This window comes from Lacerta agilis, chromosome 2 (assembly GCF_009819535.1).
Source record: "Lacerta agilis isolate rLacAgi1 chromosome 2, rLacAgi1.pri, whole genome shotgun sequence".
Classification (NCBI taxonomy): Eukaryota; Metazoa; Chordata; class Lepidosauria; order Squamata; family Lacertidae; genus Lacerta; species Lacerta agilis.
The window spans coordinates 119,218,469-119,236,929 of record NC_046313.1 but is presented as its reverse complement, the minus strand read 5'-3'; the positions used below and the strand labels follow the sequence as shown (position 1 = coordinate 119,236,929).

General features: G+C 45.8%; 1 pseudogene; it reads right to left on the bottom strand.

Annotated features, from left to right (window-relative positions):
- Positions 1-18,461, bottom strand: part of LOC117042249 — a 31,390-nt pseudogene that overhangs the window by 10,948 nt on the left and 1,981 nt on the right.

Here is an 18,461-nt window from a genome sequence, read left to right as displayed (position 1 = left end):
CGAAATAATATACTTCTGATGATCGGAGGATGGCGGGGACCGAGGGGTCAGAAAGGTTATTTTATAAGGAGCAGATAGACACTCGAATCAAGCAGATCGGACTTTGCGTTGCTGAGATATTGAATTTTATGCTTTTTTACTGTCTGAGCTGTCAGACAGGCCACCCACAGTCTAAATAAGTCCACTTGCAACATTGTTGCACTTCATAATTAATAGTTTCCCAAACTAGATACATTTTGGTTTCGGTTCCATTGTTCTCGCAGCAGGGAGCCTGTCAATACCCACTTAGCGTTCAGTCAAGCGTGAAGGTGATGATTGAATCATAGTAGCTGAGCTGAACGTTCCATTTTGCAGGCTGAGCTGAATGCATGCTCCTGATTGGTGGGTTTCCCGTTCATTGAGAAAATGGAGCGTGTACGGAGCGCTGTTTGACAGGAGCGCCTTTCCGGAGGCTTTTCGGGGCGCAGATCGGGACATTTAGGGGGAACCCTTTATCGCGAGGGTTTTATGTGGTGCTTGTGCGACTTGTGTGGTGAAGGGGTACCCGCTCATCGTCGGGGGGGGGGGGCAAAGAGAAGAGAGGAGGCTTCCAAGTCCCGCACTTGGCAGCGCGGGGGTCCCGCGAGGAGGCTGCGCGGTGGGGGAAGGTGGTGGCTGGAATTTTCCCTAACACAGTCAAAACTGCACACCCAGAATAGTGTTACAAGAACTTTTAAAAACTCCTATCATATCCCAGAATACAGTTTGGAAACATCATCACTACATCACGAAAGGGAAGGGTTATACATGATTAACATATAGGAAAAACAAGATTAGCATATGGGGAAACAGAGCAGTATCAGGGAGATAGCCCTGGGCCAGTGTGAATTGGTGTTAAGTATTGACAAGGATACCTTGAGCACTTATCTGGGAGAGAACAATGGGATTCCAGCTGAGGGATATTAGCCCAGTGGCTTCCGGAAGCACCCAGAGATTACCTGCTGAGTGGTTTCTCGCCTACTGGATCATGGCAGAGAGATGGGTTCCCTTAAGGGCATCACTCCATACCCCAATGAGTTTGCTCGGGAGGAGACTTTGCTTGGGTGACCCCCCCATAATTTCCGTAACACCTTTCATCCCCCCACCTCGCCCCAAAGCCTGCCCTACCTTCCCAGCTGCCCTGTTTGCAGATTCAGAGGGAGGAAAAGCGCATCCTTCTCCCCCTCCTCACAACCCCAAATCTCCCCCCCTTTTTGCACCTTTTTGCATCCTCCTCTGCAGACCTGCTCCTTTTCTGGGAATGTGGATGGAGGCCCCTCCCCCTCCAACCTTGGCTCCCTCCCCCCCTCCCCCCTCCAAACCTCCCTGCCTCTCTTGGAAGCGGAGCCTCCCCCCCCCCAGAACACACAAATTCTCCTCCTTCTTGAGAAGGTCCCAGGTTCCATCTCCAGAGACATCAGGGAACGAGACGCCCCCAAATTCCAAAAATGTCTTCCGGGACACGAAGGTGGCACAGGTTACCCCCCTTTATCTCTTTTAATATACCCTTGCCGGGGAAGGGGGGGAATCTGGTCCTTTTTACACCCATCTCCCAACGTGGGGGAGGCAGGGCCGTGGCGTAGGGGTGTCCCCGTTACAACAGCCCTGCAAAGTAGACCGGAGTTGTTACACAGAACCATAGCATCACAGGATCTTAGAAATGGAAGGGCCTGACGAGTCATCTAGACCAGGCATAGGCAACCTTCGGCTCTCCAGATGTTTTGGCCTACAACTCCCATGATCCCTAGCTAACAAGACCAGTGGTCAGGGATGGTGGGAATTGTAGTCCAAAACATCTGGAGAGCCGAAGGTTGCCTATGCCTGATCTAGACCAACCCCCTGCAGTGCAGGAATCTCAGCTGAAGCTTCCAGGACAGATGGCCACCCAACCTCTGCTGGAAACCTCTAAGGAAGTGTCGTCATTACGGGTGCCTTTTAAAAATAGGAGCTGGTGTTTGAACTTGGGCTTTGCTAATGTTAGATCCTGAAGTTGAGGCTCCAGTACTTTGGCCACCTCATGAGAAGAGAAGACTCCCTAGAAAAGACCCTGATGTTGGGAAAGATGGAGGGCACAAGGAGAAGGGGACGACAGAGGACGAGATGGTGGGGCAGCGTTCTCGAAGCTACTAACATGAGTTTGACCAAACTGTGGCTGGCAGTGGAAGACAGTAGTGCCTGGCGCGCTCTGGTCCATGGGGTCATGAAGAATCGGACACATCTAAACGATTAAACAACAACAGTTTATGAACAACTTAAAAACAGAACGCTCCAACCTTGGAAGTAGGCATTCCAGTTTGTGAACTTTGTCTTAGAAGTTGAACATGTTCCGCTTCCTGTTGCGTGTTCCGTTTGTAAATTGACCCCCTGCTGCTAATCAGAGGCTTCCTGTTGAGTTTGTCGGCTTTTGAGTCCCAAGCACCCACACAACACAGAGGTGGTATTTGGAGCATTTGTTTTTGCAATTTGTTTTTGCATTTTTGTTTGTGTGGCTTTTTTGTTGTTGTTTTTTTGTCTGTGACATGTTCTTCGTGTTATGGGCCTGTCTTGTGACTGTGGCTTGTGATTGTTAGGAACCCAGTTCAGCTACTGATTGATTATGTGACTGCAGAAATGGATAATAGCCCCACATCCAAACAATAAGTATCATCAGGGTAAGTAAGATTTTTTTTTTTTAATTTTTATCATCTACAATACTGTCTTATTTATTTTGTAGTATAGTACATTGTACTGTAGTACAGTAGGGATGTGGGTGGCGCTGTGGGTTAAACCACAGAGCCTTGGGCTTTCTGATCAGAAGGTTGGTGGTTCGAATCCCTACGACAGTGAGCTCCCATTGCTCAGTCCCTGCTCCTGCCCACTTAGCAGTTCGAAAGCACATCAAAATGCAAGTAGATAAATAGGTACCTCTCCGGCGAGAAGGTAAACAGTGTTTCCATGCGCTGCTCTGGTTTGCCAGAAGCAGCTTTGTCATGCTGGCCACATGACCCAGAAGCTGTACGCCGGCTCCCTCAGCCAGTAACTTGAGATGAGCGCCGCAACCCCAGAGTCGGATACGACTGGACCTAATGGTCAGGGGTCCCTTTACCTTTACTTTACATTGATTATCGCTTTCATTTTATGGGTTAGTAAAATTCATGTTAAATTGCTGCTTTAGGGGTTGTTTTTAAAAGTCTGGAATGCATTCCAGGGGTCGGCAAGGTTTACCAGGCATGGACCGGTCACTCCTGCGGAGATCGCTCCGTGGGCCGGGCCAGTGCAGCACGTTGTTGGAAATTGCGTCTGTGAATGTCAACAGTACTGGAAATCGCGTCTGCGCATGACCAGACGCTGAAAATCGCACCTGCACAAAAGAGATTTCCGGCATCTGGGCATGCGCAGAAGCAATTTCTGGAGCGACGGAAGAGAGTCCCCCCGCTGGTTTAGCGCATTACACAAGGACTCGCCAAGCAGTCACCTCGGTTCAGGAGCGGCTCACAGGCCAGTTAAGTAACCCTCATGGGCCGCTTCTGGCCTATGGGCCTTAGGTTGCCAACCTTTGGATTAATCCATTTTGCATTATTTTGTATGGGAAAGCACGCTTTCGTTTTAGAACGCTTTGGTTTTGGAACAGACTTCTGGAACGGATTAAGGTTGGGATCGAAGGTACTAGTCTACAAAGCAATAACAACAACCACAACAATAATAAACAGTTTACATTTATACCCTAATTAAAGTAGCCATCAACACCAACTAAAAATATTTAACCAAATCAAAACAGAGGAACCAAAATTGGAACCATGTAAAACATTTTAGCCAGTTGCCCCAATCAAAGAGCTGTTCCAGCAATGTCCTTCTGGCCTCCCAGGAGCCCTTTAGTTGTTTGGGGTGAGTATGGGCTTTGTCCTCTAGGTCAGGTGGAAATGGGCCTTGCAGCAGGAAGCAGTCTTCCTTCCAGCACTCAGGGCAGCAGCAATGTTCTCCCGGGTCTAGTTTCATACGAAGGGGGAAGAAACGCAGTATAAAATATAAGATTCTTTTAGATACGCATGACAGAAGCACAATAACACTGCTGCAATACAAAGTAAAATCTCCTAAAATAAAATTACTATACAGCAATTGCTATTGTTTGTCTCCACTGTGAGTTCTTTGATGGGAAGTGAGAGATGTGTTGTGACGGAAGCTCTTTCCACATTCCAAGCACTGATAGGGTTTCGACCCTGTATGAATTCTTTGGTGGGATGTGAGAGATGTGTTGTGACTGAAGCTCTTTCCACATTCCAAGCACTGATAGGGTTTTTCACCTGTATGAACTCTTTGATGGGAAGTGAGACTACTCTTCTGCTTGAAGCTCTTTCTGCATTCCAAGCAGTGATAGGGTTTCTCCCCTGTATGGATTCTTTGATGGGATATGAGAGAGGCATTGTGGCTGAAGCTTCTTCCACATTCCAAGCACCGATAGGGTTTCTCCCCTGTATGAATTCTTTGATGGGAAGTGAGAGATACTTTGTGACTAAAGCTCTTTCCGCATTCCAAGCACTGATAGGGTTTCTGACCTTTATGAATTCGTTGATGAGAAGTGAGACTACTCTTCTGACCGAAGCTCCTTCCGCATTCCAAGCACTGATAGGGTTTCTCCCCTGTATGAGTTCGTTGATGGGAAGTGAGATGGCTACTGTGTCTGAAGCTCTTTCCACATTCCAGGCACTGATAGGGTTTCTCCCCTGTATGAATTCTTTGATGGGAAGTGAGATCTGAGCTCTTTCTGAAAGTCTTTCCACATTGCAAGCAGTGAAAAGGTTTCTCCCCTGTATGAATTCTTTGATGGGAAGAAAGACTGGCTTTGTGACTGAAGCTCTTTCCACATTCTAAGCACTGATAGGGCTTATTCCCAATTGGATCTCTTTGATGAGAAGTGGAATTGGGGCTCTCACTAAAGTTGTTTTCACACTCCGAGTATTTATATGGCTTCTCTACTGTGTGGATTCCTTCTTGGTCCCCCTTGTTATTAATTTCCAATTCATCACCACCTGCAATATAAAAAAAACAATTTTTTTAAATCTTAACATTTTGTTGAAATTATTTTTGATTCATAAAGAAATAATATGATAAGAGAAAGGAATAAAAAGAGAAAAGAGTTACACTAATATATATATAGAGAGAAACTAATTAGAGCCTCAGGAATAACAGCCCTTCACAACTGTTCATTATTGAACATGGCTAATGAACGGTTGTGAAAGGAAGAAATGAAGGGAATTAGATGGGAGTTCTTACTACGGAATTAACTGCCTTTGTTGGCTGGTATTAGCTGACGCAGGTGGCGCTGTGGGTTAAACCACAGAACCTAGGGCTTGCCGAACAGAAGGTGAGCTCCCGTTGCTCAGTCCCTGCTCCTGCCAACCTAGCAGTTCGAAAGCATCCACTGCAAGTAGATAAATAGGTACCACTCCGGCGGGAAGGTAAACGGCGTTTCCATGTGCTGCTCTGGTTCGCCAGAAGCAGCTTAGTTATGCTGGCCGCATGACCTGGAAGCTGTACACCGGCTCCCTTGGCCGGTAAAGCGAGATGAGGGCCGCAACCCCATAGTCGTCCACGGCTGGACCTATTGGTCAGGGGTCCCTTTACCTTTACCTTCATTAGCTGACATATTTATGGGAATCTGAGATTCAATTAATTTTGTTTGGCCCAATCACAGAATCTGCTCTGTATCCATTTTCAGTTATCTCTTTAGTCAACCAAAATGAACAGAAGGAGAAACAAAAATCTGGCAGAAGCTACTTCAAATTCCCTACCCACTCTGACGGATAATCACAGACAACACCGCAAATCGCCCTCCATTCCAAGTGATTTCTAGGGGCGTGTAGGTGGTGCTATTGAGTTCCATCCAAACCTTGCAGATTCATCACAAGGAGAGATATATGGAATTTCAAAACAGAAAGGATTATCCTCAGAGAGCCTTACCCATAGAATCCAGGAGTCCACGATTCTCTTCCATGACCTCCTTATGCAGAGCTCTCTGGTCAGGATCCAGCAACGCCCACTCCTTGTCCGTGAAATGAACAGCGATATCCTCAAAGCACACCAGACGCTAAAAGAAAAAGGGAAATGTTCTCCTCTTAGACAGCATAAAGATGATCCACCACACATTGTGTCAGATCCGCGTAGGGGTTGCTCACAAGTAACGACAAAGTCCGTCTTGTCTACAAACTAATTTATTGTGCCAAAGCTATGTACAAGCGGAGCTATCAAAAACATGACTGCCTAGTCACTTGAAGAATCCAGAAGTGCCTTTTTCCAGCTGCGACCCCAACATAGGAATCACAGCATCCTGAGATGCTGCCTTCCCGCTCTTCCCACCCCTCTGCACAGCTCAGGCGACAGAAATGGCATCTCCCCCTCAGATCTGCTTTGCTGGGCGGTGCTGGGTCTTTGAGCTGACTCCTGGAGCCCTCCCTCCACCCGGCTGCCTGAGCGTAACTCCTCCTCCCCCTAGGAGCTGCTGGAAGACTCGCTAGGCGAAGACTCACTGGAGAGAAGGGGCTTGGGCTGCCAGGACCCTGGCCAGCAGGGGAGGGCAGTTCCCTGACACATTGCTCCGTTGTTTTTGCCTGATGTTTTAATGGGATTGTTTTGCTCCACATGGTATGAATGCTTATTTTAACATCTCACTGGAATTACTTCATTATTTTATTGAGGGGACCTAATCTTTGTGTAAATGGGTGGAACTCCACAATTTGTTCTTCCAAGAATTTTGGCTCCCTCACCCCTCAACCTCTCTCCCAGTGTGGTGTAGTGGTTAAGAGCAGTGGACTCGTAATCTGGGGAACTGGGTTCTTGTCTCCTCTCCTCCACATGCAGCTGCTGGGTGACCTTGGGCTAGTCACACTTCTTTGAAGTCTCTCAGCCCTACTCACCTCACAGAGTGTTTGTTGTGGGGGAGGAAGGGAAAGGAGATTGTTAGCCGCTTTGAGACTCCTTCGGGTAGTGATAAAGCGGGATATCAAATCCAAACTCTTCTTCTTCTGCTGCTCCCTACAAGTTTCCTGCCCCCTACCTGATCTGCTTCCATAGCCGCTGCTTCCCCTTCGCCACCATGAAAAGACGGATGAGGAGGTCTTGTGGGCATCATCCTGTCACCTGCCAGAGACAAAGGGAAGTGGAAAGCCATGAATACCTGCTTCTCTCCGAGGTTCAGGAGTGCATCTCTAATTACAGATGGATGTTTGAAGAAGTCTACCCTACTGAGTGCCTTTTCACATTTGTACTCCTTTCATCTTTTAGTTGCATAAAAATACATTTCTCCTCCTCTGGGCCACAACAGCCTCCCCATAAAAGAGGAAAAGAACCCATAGATTAGTTTCTGAATCCGCAGGATGTGACCAAGGAGAGAAATAACTTCCTCCTTACCTAGTGGTCTCTCCCTGGTGTCCATCGGAGTCCTCTCTGCCTCAGAGGAATCAGGACCCATTTCTGTCAACAGATCCCTTCCCTGAAAGAGCAACGAAGATTAAAAACAGAATGGGGAGGGGGATTAGAAAAGGAACAGCAGAGGCAAACACTTTAGGGCAGGCATGGGCAAACTCTGGCCCTCCAGATGTTTGGGGCTGCAATTCCCATCATCCCTAGCTAACAGGACCAGTGATCAGTGATGATGGCAATTGTAGTCCCAAACACCTGGAGGGCCGGAGTTTACCTATGCCTGCTTTAGGGGTACCAGAGCAAATTACTTAGATCCTATCCATAAAGCAATGGGACATTAGTACCACATTTTGGGATACTCTCCCTCTGGTTTGGAGCCCCTTGGGAAAATCCAAATGAAAATCTCTCTCACCTGCTGCTCTGCCTGCTTTCTCATCTCTGCCTGACTCAGGAGGAAACCCTCGGCCAGGGCCACTGCCTGGGAACTGGTCTCTGCTCCACATTCCCTCACCCAGCTTTCTATCTCTGGTGGAAGGACAGCCAGGAACTGCTCCAAGATCACCAGGTCCAGCATTTGAGCTTTCGTTTTCCTTTCTGGTTTCAGCCACTGACAGACAAGGTGGTAGAGTTGGCTGCAAACCTCTCGGGGTCCTTCGGCCTCCTGGCAGCAGAACTGCCTGAGCTGCTGGCTGTGCACATCTGAGCGGAGGGTATCCTTCTCACCCAGGATCTTCCACACAGAGTTTTCCCATAATCCCCCACTGCTCCCATCTTCAATGGCCTGGCCTCTTCCTGCTTTAGGGCCAGCCAAGTCTTGCTCATCCATCTCTGCTTTCAGGAAGCTCCCAAGAGATCAGAAAGAGTCCCTTTTTTCTTCTGCAAAGTTCTTCCAGTCCGAATTAGAGGTGCTGGCAAACCCTAGAAAGCAAACGAATTGTTCTGTTATAAAATTGGTACTCTGTTAGGATCAGAAAAATGTCCCCAGACAAATGTGGGTAAATTTTGGTAGCAATCAAGGCTGGACTCCACTAAAGTTATTAATGTGATTGTAATGAAGTCATAGGAATAAGAGCAACAACAACAACAACAACAACCAGACCAACTATAAAATTAAGCCTCAAGCATGCAAAAAGATAAAACCTTGAGATACACACAGAGCCTTCAGAAAGGGGGTGGGGAAATTTGAAGTCTATCCACTTCTCCCCCATCCTGAAAGTTTGAGATTTTCGTACAACTGAGCACACACACATCGCAGCATAATGAGGAAGAAATAAAGACTTAAGAAAGCACACACACACACACACCATCAGCATTTTTCTCAGTCTGGCTGGTCTAAATTTAAATTTAAGCAGAAGTTATTACCTCTGCTTAAAAACTCACTCACATATAGTAATTGTATTAAATTATTATAATTATTATTATTATTATTACTGTTGACCATTGCAAACTATGGCAAGTTCTTAAAGAATTGGGAGTGCCTGATCACCTCATCTGTCTCCTGAGAAATTTCTATGTGGGACAAGAAGCTACAGTTAGAACTGGATATGGAACAACTGACTGGTTCAAAATTGGGAAATGAGTATGACAAGGCTGTATATTGTCTCCCTGCTTATTTAATTTATATGCAGAATTCATCTTGCGAAAGGCTGGACTATCCTGTTGTAAGAACTATACCCCCCGGAAAAGGGTCAGAGCCTCGTAAGGAGGTCTGAGCCCACTTGGAGGAAACCGCTATTTTCTAGGTTCAACTCCGGTCGGGAAAATGACAGAGACCAACTCAGCGTATTAGAAAAAACAAGTTTGATCCTTTATTATAATAATAATAATAATTAAAAAACTGCAGCTGCAGGATCTCTGCCTCACGAGGATCGATAAGGAGAGACCCCGTACAATAGAAAATCCCCCCTTCTTACACCTTTCCAACCAATACAACTCAATGAAAGCCAAAAGGCGCAAAAGGAAAATTTGCATGGCGCAATAGGGTGCTTGACAAGGTCATGAAAATATTATTGGTGTTATGATAAGTCCCCTTCTTGTGGGGGCTGCTATCTTTGCTTTTCTCTTCTCTGCAGGAACGGATCCTTTTGAAATTGTTGGGCAATCTTTGAAGATCAATGACAATTCTGGGTTCTCAACACCTTTTGGTTCTCAACACCTCTTATGGTGGTGTGATATCCTGTTCTGGACACTATCATGGATGTCAATGTTTTTACATGTTGGTCAAATAAAGGTTATTTTCTGATATACCGGACCATGTGTATTCATGTTATTCTGAATATACTCAATAGGTGTCGCTGTGAGAAAACAGTTGTATGGGGAAAGAGTGCTTACTTTGAAGCATGTTAGTGACACACAGGTTTGTAAGCAATTTTCCTAATACAGAAAATAATTTCTAACGTACAGAGAAATTACACTCTAATATTGGTTAGATACAGGAAACAATTCTAACATAGTAAATATTACATGCTTAACACAGAATGGTTTACAGGGTTTTACATTCGTCAAAAGAGAAGTATCTTTATGGCAGGTTTAACAGTATTGTATTGCACAAGTAGATTCCCTACATCGGGATTTAGATAGAACAGGTGATACACCATTTACTCTAGAAGGGAGGGTCTTTTAAGGAGACTTAAAATTAAAATGATACAATGATATAAACGTTTAATACATCAGAATAAAAATAAAATTGGAGTTCCTCAAATGGTGGTGACCTAAGGGAGTATAATTGTCGTAAACCCCTGTTCTTGGTGGCATATTGTATGGTATTTTTTTTAGGCTTGCTTATTAAAGAAAATATTTCGTTTCAGCCTCGCATAGTCAGTGAACTGTCATTGACCTTTGGTGCTCCCTGTTGGGAAGATGCATAGTCGCAAGTATAGAGTTGAGACACTGTATCCTGGTATGCACGGCTCATTTAGCCTTCAAACTGGAGATTGTATCCGTCAGTTACACTCACTGACAGTTCCTTGCTGATAAGCAATTGTAGTGGTCAGAAGGCAAATGGCTGTAGCTTATTTTCAGTATTCCTTGACAGATGGGTAATATCACAGGACTGGAGGATTCTGGGCAACAGAAAAATGGGGCATTGTTTTCATTCCCCATTTCATTTCAGGCAGCTCTGGAAAGGGGAGAGAGGAAAGCAAACCCTCACCTTTTGGGGGAGGGGCTTTTGCTCTGGGGGGGGTCTCCCCCTCCCCCTCTTTCAGAGTGCACCCAGTTCCTCCTTTTATGGAGAGCAAGAGCCCACAGACAGAGGCTTTCTTCTGGGGAGGGTGGGACCCCCTTGGCAGGGAGAGAGAGGAGCAGCAGCTTTGTAGGGGGAAAGGCTGAGCCAGAAGCAAAGGGCGGCCTGGTGGGGGCTCCTCCCTCGGAGGGGGGGGGTCATTGGCATGCCCCCTTTTCCCTCCCCAAAGGGGCAAAGGAGGAACAGAGAGGAAGGGGGAGGATGCTCCCAGCCTTGGGGGTCTCCCCCCCCCGTGCAGAAGCGGACCCCTTGGGCGTCCTCCCCCTGCAGGCCTGGGACCCCCCCTTCTCCCCCAGGCGCCCCAATAGGTAAGAGAGAGGAGACTCACTGGATCCCAGGAGGGGCCACCGAGGCAGAGGACAAAGGAGGAGGGGCTTCCACTCTGGAGGACCTGGCACGCCCCTCCGCACTTCCTGGCCTCTCTAGGATTCCAGCTCGGCTCCTGTTAACCCTTGGCGAGTCGAGCGCACAGAGGGCAGAGAAGGCTCTGAGGAGCTGCGCATGCTCCCTGCGGGCGACTCAGGCCCTGCTCTCGAGGACGCCTCAGAGCACGAAGCGGGGAAAGAGGGAGGCGGAGGGAGGGCGGGGCAAGGACCAGTGACGAAACAGCCCTGGCCCCGCCCCTCCGCCGGGAAGGCGGCGGCTGCTCTGAGGGAAACGGCTTTTCCCGCCTTTTCCCAACTTCCCGCCTTTCGAAACCTGAGCCTCGCCTCAGTTTTAGGCGCCAAGGAGGCCGATTCCTGGCAGACGAGGCTGCAGTATCCCTGGGCTCCCTCGCTTATCGGGGTTTTTTTCATTCCCCTTCATTTCTGTTCATCTCTCTTGCTTTTGGAGCTTCTCTCTACTTTAGAAAAGCATTTTGCTGTATTAAAAAAGACCCTCTCACTAGGCTTTACCTGCATCCCATCCAGCATATAAATCCATTTATTCAAACTGATTTTGAAATAGTCCTTTATAGTGCCATCCCTTCCCCCTCCCCACTCCTCCGCTGCTACCAGGATAAATGAAGAGGCTCCTGAGGCGATGCATGTGTGTCTGTCAGTGTGTGTGAGAGAGAACAGGAGTGGAAGAAGGGCCCAAGGATCCCGTAGCGGACCCAGCAGAAGCCATCCACCATGGATTTGAAGCCCTGCAGGTAGTCCTTGTCCCACTTTTGGATGTGGGCTCCTCTGGGAACATGGCTACAAACTTCCCTCAGACCACATCGAAATGGAAGAGCTTCTGACAGTCACAATAGCACCTGTACAGGTAGTGAACCTGCTGCATCCCTTTGCAAATAGTGGCACTCCTGCTTCATTTGGTACAGGACATGTTTGGGGGGGGGTGTCATAGAAGTTCAGGCGTGAGAGGAGAGTGGGAACAGGCATACACCCCTCTCCCTCCTGCCAAATGAGCCCCCCACTACCATTGTGGCAGGACCTCATCTTCTCCCCCCCCCCATCCCAGCAAAGCATCAACAGGCACATCATGCAGGGTTGCCACCTGCCCTGTTTAATACGTTAGATCAGTCATTTATTCCTGGAAACAACATTGTGTGAAGTTTCCAGAAGATGGGTTATTTACAACAAGTGCAAGAAAAATAGAGGGAAAAAGTGAAATATTTAGGAGTGTACGGTAAAGGGACCCCTGACCATTAGGTCCAGTCGTGTCCGACTCTGGGGTTGCGGTGCTCATCTCGCGTTGCTTCCGGGTCATGTGGTCAGCATGACTAAGCCGCTTCTGGCGAACCAGAGCAGCGGACAGAAACGCTGTTTACCTTCCCAATAAAATCTGAACAAAATAATTTATTTAGTGTTCATAAAAACACTTGCAGGCATGGGTGAGCAAAAATTCAGGCTCACCCAGATTCAATAAAACATGGGCATATAACCTTTCAATGACCGCAAAATTCCCTCCCTTGCTTCCCCATTGTTTGGGGGTTTGCAAGATTTACAGCCAGCCAGATGGGCGGGGTACAACTAATAAATTATTATTATTATTATTATTATTATTATTACAGCCTATCATGACTGCCTAATTAAAATACTGTAGTAAATTCTCCGCCACTATTGACATTTCCCATTCCCCTCAATTCATCGACCTTCTCTCATACAGTGTAACCTTAGTTTCCAAACTTATTCTGTTCTGTGAGTCTGTTAGATTCCTGAAACAGTTCGAGAACCAAGGCGCGGCTTCTGATTGGCTTCAGAAGCTTCCTGCAGCCAATCACAAGAGGCAGAAGCCATGCCGCACATTCACGGCTTCTGATTGGAAGCTCCTGCAGCCAAGCGGAAGCCGCACCAGGCATTTGGCTTCCAAAAAACGTTAAAAAACCGGAACAATCGTTTGGCTCCCAAGGCATACGGGAGCTGAGGTTCCACTGTATTTGTGAATTCCCTTTTTTGGTCTTAAGTCTTCAACCCTTGACATACTAGTTTTAGCAATAAAGCCACATCCTGGCCACTTTCAAGATGTTAGCTCCCTTGTTCTGTTCTTCTTGCTAACAACTTAACCACAATTTGTTCTAAAGATACAACTTCCCTGTAGGTAGCCTAACCACAAGCTATATTAAAAATATGCTAACTGTTGCAACCTACGCCCTAGCTGTTGCAACCTTATGACTTTTATGAAAAAGCAATAAAAGCATCATTTATTCTGGAAAAGCAATTTGAAAAGCAACAATTATCATTCCTTACATGGGGTACCTACAATGATCTGTTAAGGCATTTGAAGGAGAAACAAAAATGTAAAAATTAGGAAATTTTCATATTGCACTGGCTAAGCTATCATCAAATTTGTTTAATAATAATTTTTATTTCAATTACATTCCAATAATAGCCTAATTTATAACAATAGGGCCATTCCATGAAAAATTAGCCTGATAAGAATACTCGATGAGCGCTGGACTTTGGTGAGGAAGATTCCAAACGTGCAGTCTAACCATTTTTTTAGAAGCTAAAGACAAAAGAAGTTTATTTTATGGACCTTCTTTTCAAAAGTCCACCCACGTAGTCTTCACAGAAGTGTTCAAGTTAAAAGTTTTCTGATGATTGTCCCACCCGTGACAGCATTTTTTCCTTAATTTTGTATCGTTAAATTTCTTAAACTTAATTCCTGATTGCATAGTTGTAACCAATAAACATTGATTTAAATAGATGTGCTGAGTTTATCATTGATTCACCTCCCAACTCACATTTTTCCATAAATCAAACTTATCTCAAGCTCCATGTCCTTTTTTTGTCCCACCCGTGACAATCCTTTTAACATTTAATAAAATTGTCAAAAATATCCATAAAAATAATAAAAAATAGTAAAATGTTCAGCATCTTATTAAGAACATAGTTTAAATTTTGGGTGTTAATTTTTATGTATATTTACATTGTTACACATGTGTGAATAGAATACCAAAAAACATGGTCAAAGTGTGTCACCCGTGACAATGGAATGGCCCAATACCAATTTATAATGCAATTACTAATACCAATTGTATCATTTAGATGCCCCCCACATGCTAGGATTAATGGTTTGATGATTTTATTTACTTTGGCATTCCAAAATCTTATTAATTTCAATTACATTAGTCATAATAATAATCCCTTATACAACAACAGCAATATTAATAACATCTGTTCGTGTTCACACATTAAATGATTTATAAGACTACAAACGAAGGATTCAAACTATCTCCTTGTTCTTCCAGGGTGTATCAATTATCCTGTCCATAGTGTTCTTTCCTGTCCTTGTAAAATGTTAAGTCTATCTTTTCCCAGTTGTTGCCGTTGGCAGGGCATAAATAAAATCATCATCTTCAAAAATACCTCATCCGTTGTGATGGACTGACAATCCATTAACACTGAGGAGGAAGGGGAACAGAGTCACCTGCTCAATGAATATATGCCAGACACTAACAAAAATGTCCCCGGTCAAGATCTGGTCTCACTCCACAAGCTTACTGCTGATTCTAACAGCCTTTGATGTATAATACACAGATAATTCTACCTCACTCATGTCATGCACTCAGTAAATGCGTTGAAGGATTGAAGGAGAAGAGTAGCAAGAGATTTCTAGACATAACCTTCCCACAAAGAAAAGCCTGAATTCAACACCGTTGACCAATGACTTCCACCTTGCAGATGTGGATACATATTTGAAGAATATTGGGCACCGGGTTTGCACTCGATGTCATTGAGGGGCAAGGCTGACTTCTCAGCTGAGTTGAAGAAGCACAAGAACACTGTTGGCATAAAAATTAAAGTCTCTTAAAATAAAATGCTGGAGGAGACTCTTGAGAGTCCCATGGACTGCAAGAAGATCAAACCTATCCATTCTCAAGGAAATCGGCCCTGAGTGCTCACTAGAAGGACAGATCCTGAAGTTGAGGCTCCAGTACTTTGGCCACCTCATGAGAAGAGAAGACTCCCTGGAAAAGACCCTGATGTTGGGAAAGAAGGAGGGCACAAGGAGGAGGGGACGACAGAGGATGAGATGGTTGGACAGTGTTCTCGAAGCAACTGGCATGAGTTTGGCCAAACTGCAGGAGGCAGTGAAGGATAGGCGTGCCTGGCGTGCTCTGGTCCATGGGGTCACGAAGAGTCGGACACGACTGAATGACTGAACAAACAAAAACAAAAATAAAATTACTACACAGCAATTGCTATGGTTTCTCCCCACCATGAGTTCTTTGATGGGAAGTGAATTTGTAGCTGTGACTGAAGCTCTTTCCACATTCCAAGCACTGAAAGGGTTTCTTTCCACTATGAATTCTTTGATGGGAAGTGAGATTATTCTTCTGAATGAAGCTCTTTCCACATTCCAAGCACTGATAGGGTTTCTCCCCTGTATGAATTCTTTGATGGGATGTGAGAGAGGCATTGTGACTGAAGCTTCTTCCACATTCCAAGCACTGATAGGGTTTCTCCCCTGTATGACTTCTTTGATGGGAAGTGAGAGAGTCGCTCCGACTGAAGCTCTTTCCACATTCCAAGCACTGATAGGGTGTCTCCCCTGTATGACTTCTTTGATGGGAAGTGAGATGGTCATTCTTATTGAAGCTTTTTCCACATTCCAAGCACTGATAGGGTTTCTCCCCTGTATGAATTATTTGATGGGAAGTGAGATTGCTGCTCTGACTGAAGCACTTTCCACATTCCAAGCACTTATAGGGTTTCTCCCCTGTATGACTTCTTTGATGGGAAGTGAGATGGGCATTCTTATTGAAGCTTTTTCCGCATTCCAAGCACTGATAGGGTTTCTCCCCTCTATGAATTATTTGATGGGAAGTGAGATTGCTGCTCTGACTGAAGCACTTTCCACATTCCAAGCACTGATAGGGTTTCTCACCACTATGAACTCTTTGATGGGAAGCAAGATTGCTACTCTGACTGAAGATCTTTCCACATTCCAAGCACTGATAGGGTTTCTCCCCACTATGAACTCTTTGATGGGAAGTGAGAGAATCGCTCCAACTGAAGGTCTTTCCACATTCCAAGCACTGGTAGCGTTTCTCCCCTGTGTGAATTCTTTGATGGGAAGTGAGAGAAGCGTTCTGACTGAAGCTCTTTCCACATTCCAAGCACTGATAGGGTTTCTCCCCTGTATGAATTCTTTGATGGGAAGTGAGAGAGGCGTTCTGACTGAAGCTCTTTCCACATTCCAAGCACTTATAGGGTTTCTGCCCTGTATGAATCCTTTGATGCGAAGTGAGAGAGTCGCTCCGACTGAAGGTCTTTTCACATTCCAAGCACTGATAGCGTTTCTCCCCAGTATGAATTCTTTGATGGGAAGTGAGTGAGGCGTTCTTACTGAAGCTCTTTCCACATTCCAAGCACTGATAGGGTTTCTCCCCACTATGAACTCTTTGATGGGAAGTGAGAGAATCGCTCCGACTAAAGGTATTTCCACATTCCAAGCACTGATAGCCTTTTTCTCCTGTATGAATTCTTTGATGGGTAGTGAGATTGCTGCTCTGACTGAAGCTCTTTCCACATTCCAGGCACTGATAGGGTTTCTCCCCTGTATGACTTCTTTGATGGGAAGTGAGAGAATCGCTCGACTGAAGGTCTTTCCACATTTCAAGCACTGATAGTGTTTCTCCCCATTATGATTTTTTTGATGGGAAGTAATATTGCTACTATGACTGAAGCTCTTTCCGCATTCAAAGCACTCATAGTGTTTATTCCCAATGGGATTTCTTTGATGAGAAGTGGACTGGGACCTGTGACTAAAGTTATGTTGCTTCTCCACTGTGTGGATTCTGTCTTGCTCCCACTTGTTATTCATTTCCATTTCATCACCACCTGCAATGATAAAACTAATTACAGTGGTACCTTGGTTCTCAAACTTAAACTGTTCCAGAATTGTATCCCAAAACCAAGGTGTGCTTTCCCATAGAAAGTACAGTGTTACCTCAAGTTATAAACACGTTAGGTTACAAATGCTTCAGGTTACAAACTCTGCTAACCTGGAAGTAGCTACCTCAACTTGAGAACTTCGCCCCAGGATGAAAATGGAAATTGTGTGCTGGCGGCATGGCAGCAGCAGGAGGCCCCATTAGCAAAATCACGCCTCAGGTTAAGAAAAGTTTCAGATTAAGAACGGACCTCCAGAACAAATTAAGTTTGTAACTAGGGGTACCACTATAATGTGAAATGGATTAATCCATTCCAGACAATTAAAAACAACCCGTAAAACAGCAATTTAACATGAGACCATTGGTCCATAGAATTAAGGCACTAAACCAGGGTGCAATCTACTACCCAGTATCAAAAACTAGCCGTGATCTACCCATTGCCATTGGAGGGACGGGGTGGAAGGGAGGAGTTTAAGGGGGGGAACTCAAACCGGAGGCACAAGGAGTGCACGGCGGGTGCATGTGGGGAAAGAGGTGGCCAACTGGTTGCGGGAAGGGAGTTTAAGTGGGGGAAGGAAAGGGAGGCAAAAGTTACCCCCCCCCAAGCTAGCCTTTTCTCTCTCCCCCCCCCAAAGCAGCTCTCTCACTTACTTGCTCACTCTCCCCTCTGCATGTTTTCCAGCATCTGCCCATGCTCCCCATTCACCTGGGTGAGTACCAGGGCTTCTATCTCCACTTTGGACAGCATGTCAAAGCGGCAGCCTTTGGCTGGCCAGGGCGATACTGCCTCCCTGTACTGCCAGCACCAGAGCACGGAGAGGAGGAGGCGGCGGCTGCTCTTGGCTGCTCTCCTAGCTGCCCAATGCTGAGCCGGGTGGGCTGGAGCACAGTTCAAGCGCCCCAATCCCCCGCTCAGGAATGTGGCACCCACAATGCTTTGCCTGGATATCGCTTGGGGTCAGGCTTGGGACGAGGGGAGGGAGGGGAGGCGAAGGGATGGGAAGGTCAACCTGCCCAGCATAGTTCCCCCACCACTGGGGGAGAGTCGCCAACTTCCAAGTCTCGCTATTCCGGAGTCACTTACATTATGAGGAGCCGCCCAACTCCACCTTCTAGCAATTAAAGAGGTGCTTCCCAACAGAGGGAAGGGAAGGTAGCAGTGGCAATCACTGCTGGACAAGCTGCTAGCTCAAAACCGAAGTGTTCACTCAAATTGGAGCACGTTTGGCTTCCGAAAAAAACGTTTGAAAACTAAGCTGTTTGAAAACCGAGGTACCACTGCATTTTAAAATAATATCTTACTGAAATATATTTCATTCATAAAGATATGATACGAGAGAAAGGAATAAAAAATGAAAAGAGCGTGGAAGAACAATTTTTAAAAGAGGAAAAAAATTGTGGAACAAATGCAGTGTAATAAAAATAAATTTTACTTTTATGATATTGTATAGATGTTATGTGGTATTGTTACACTAA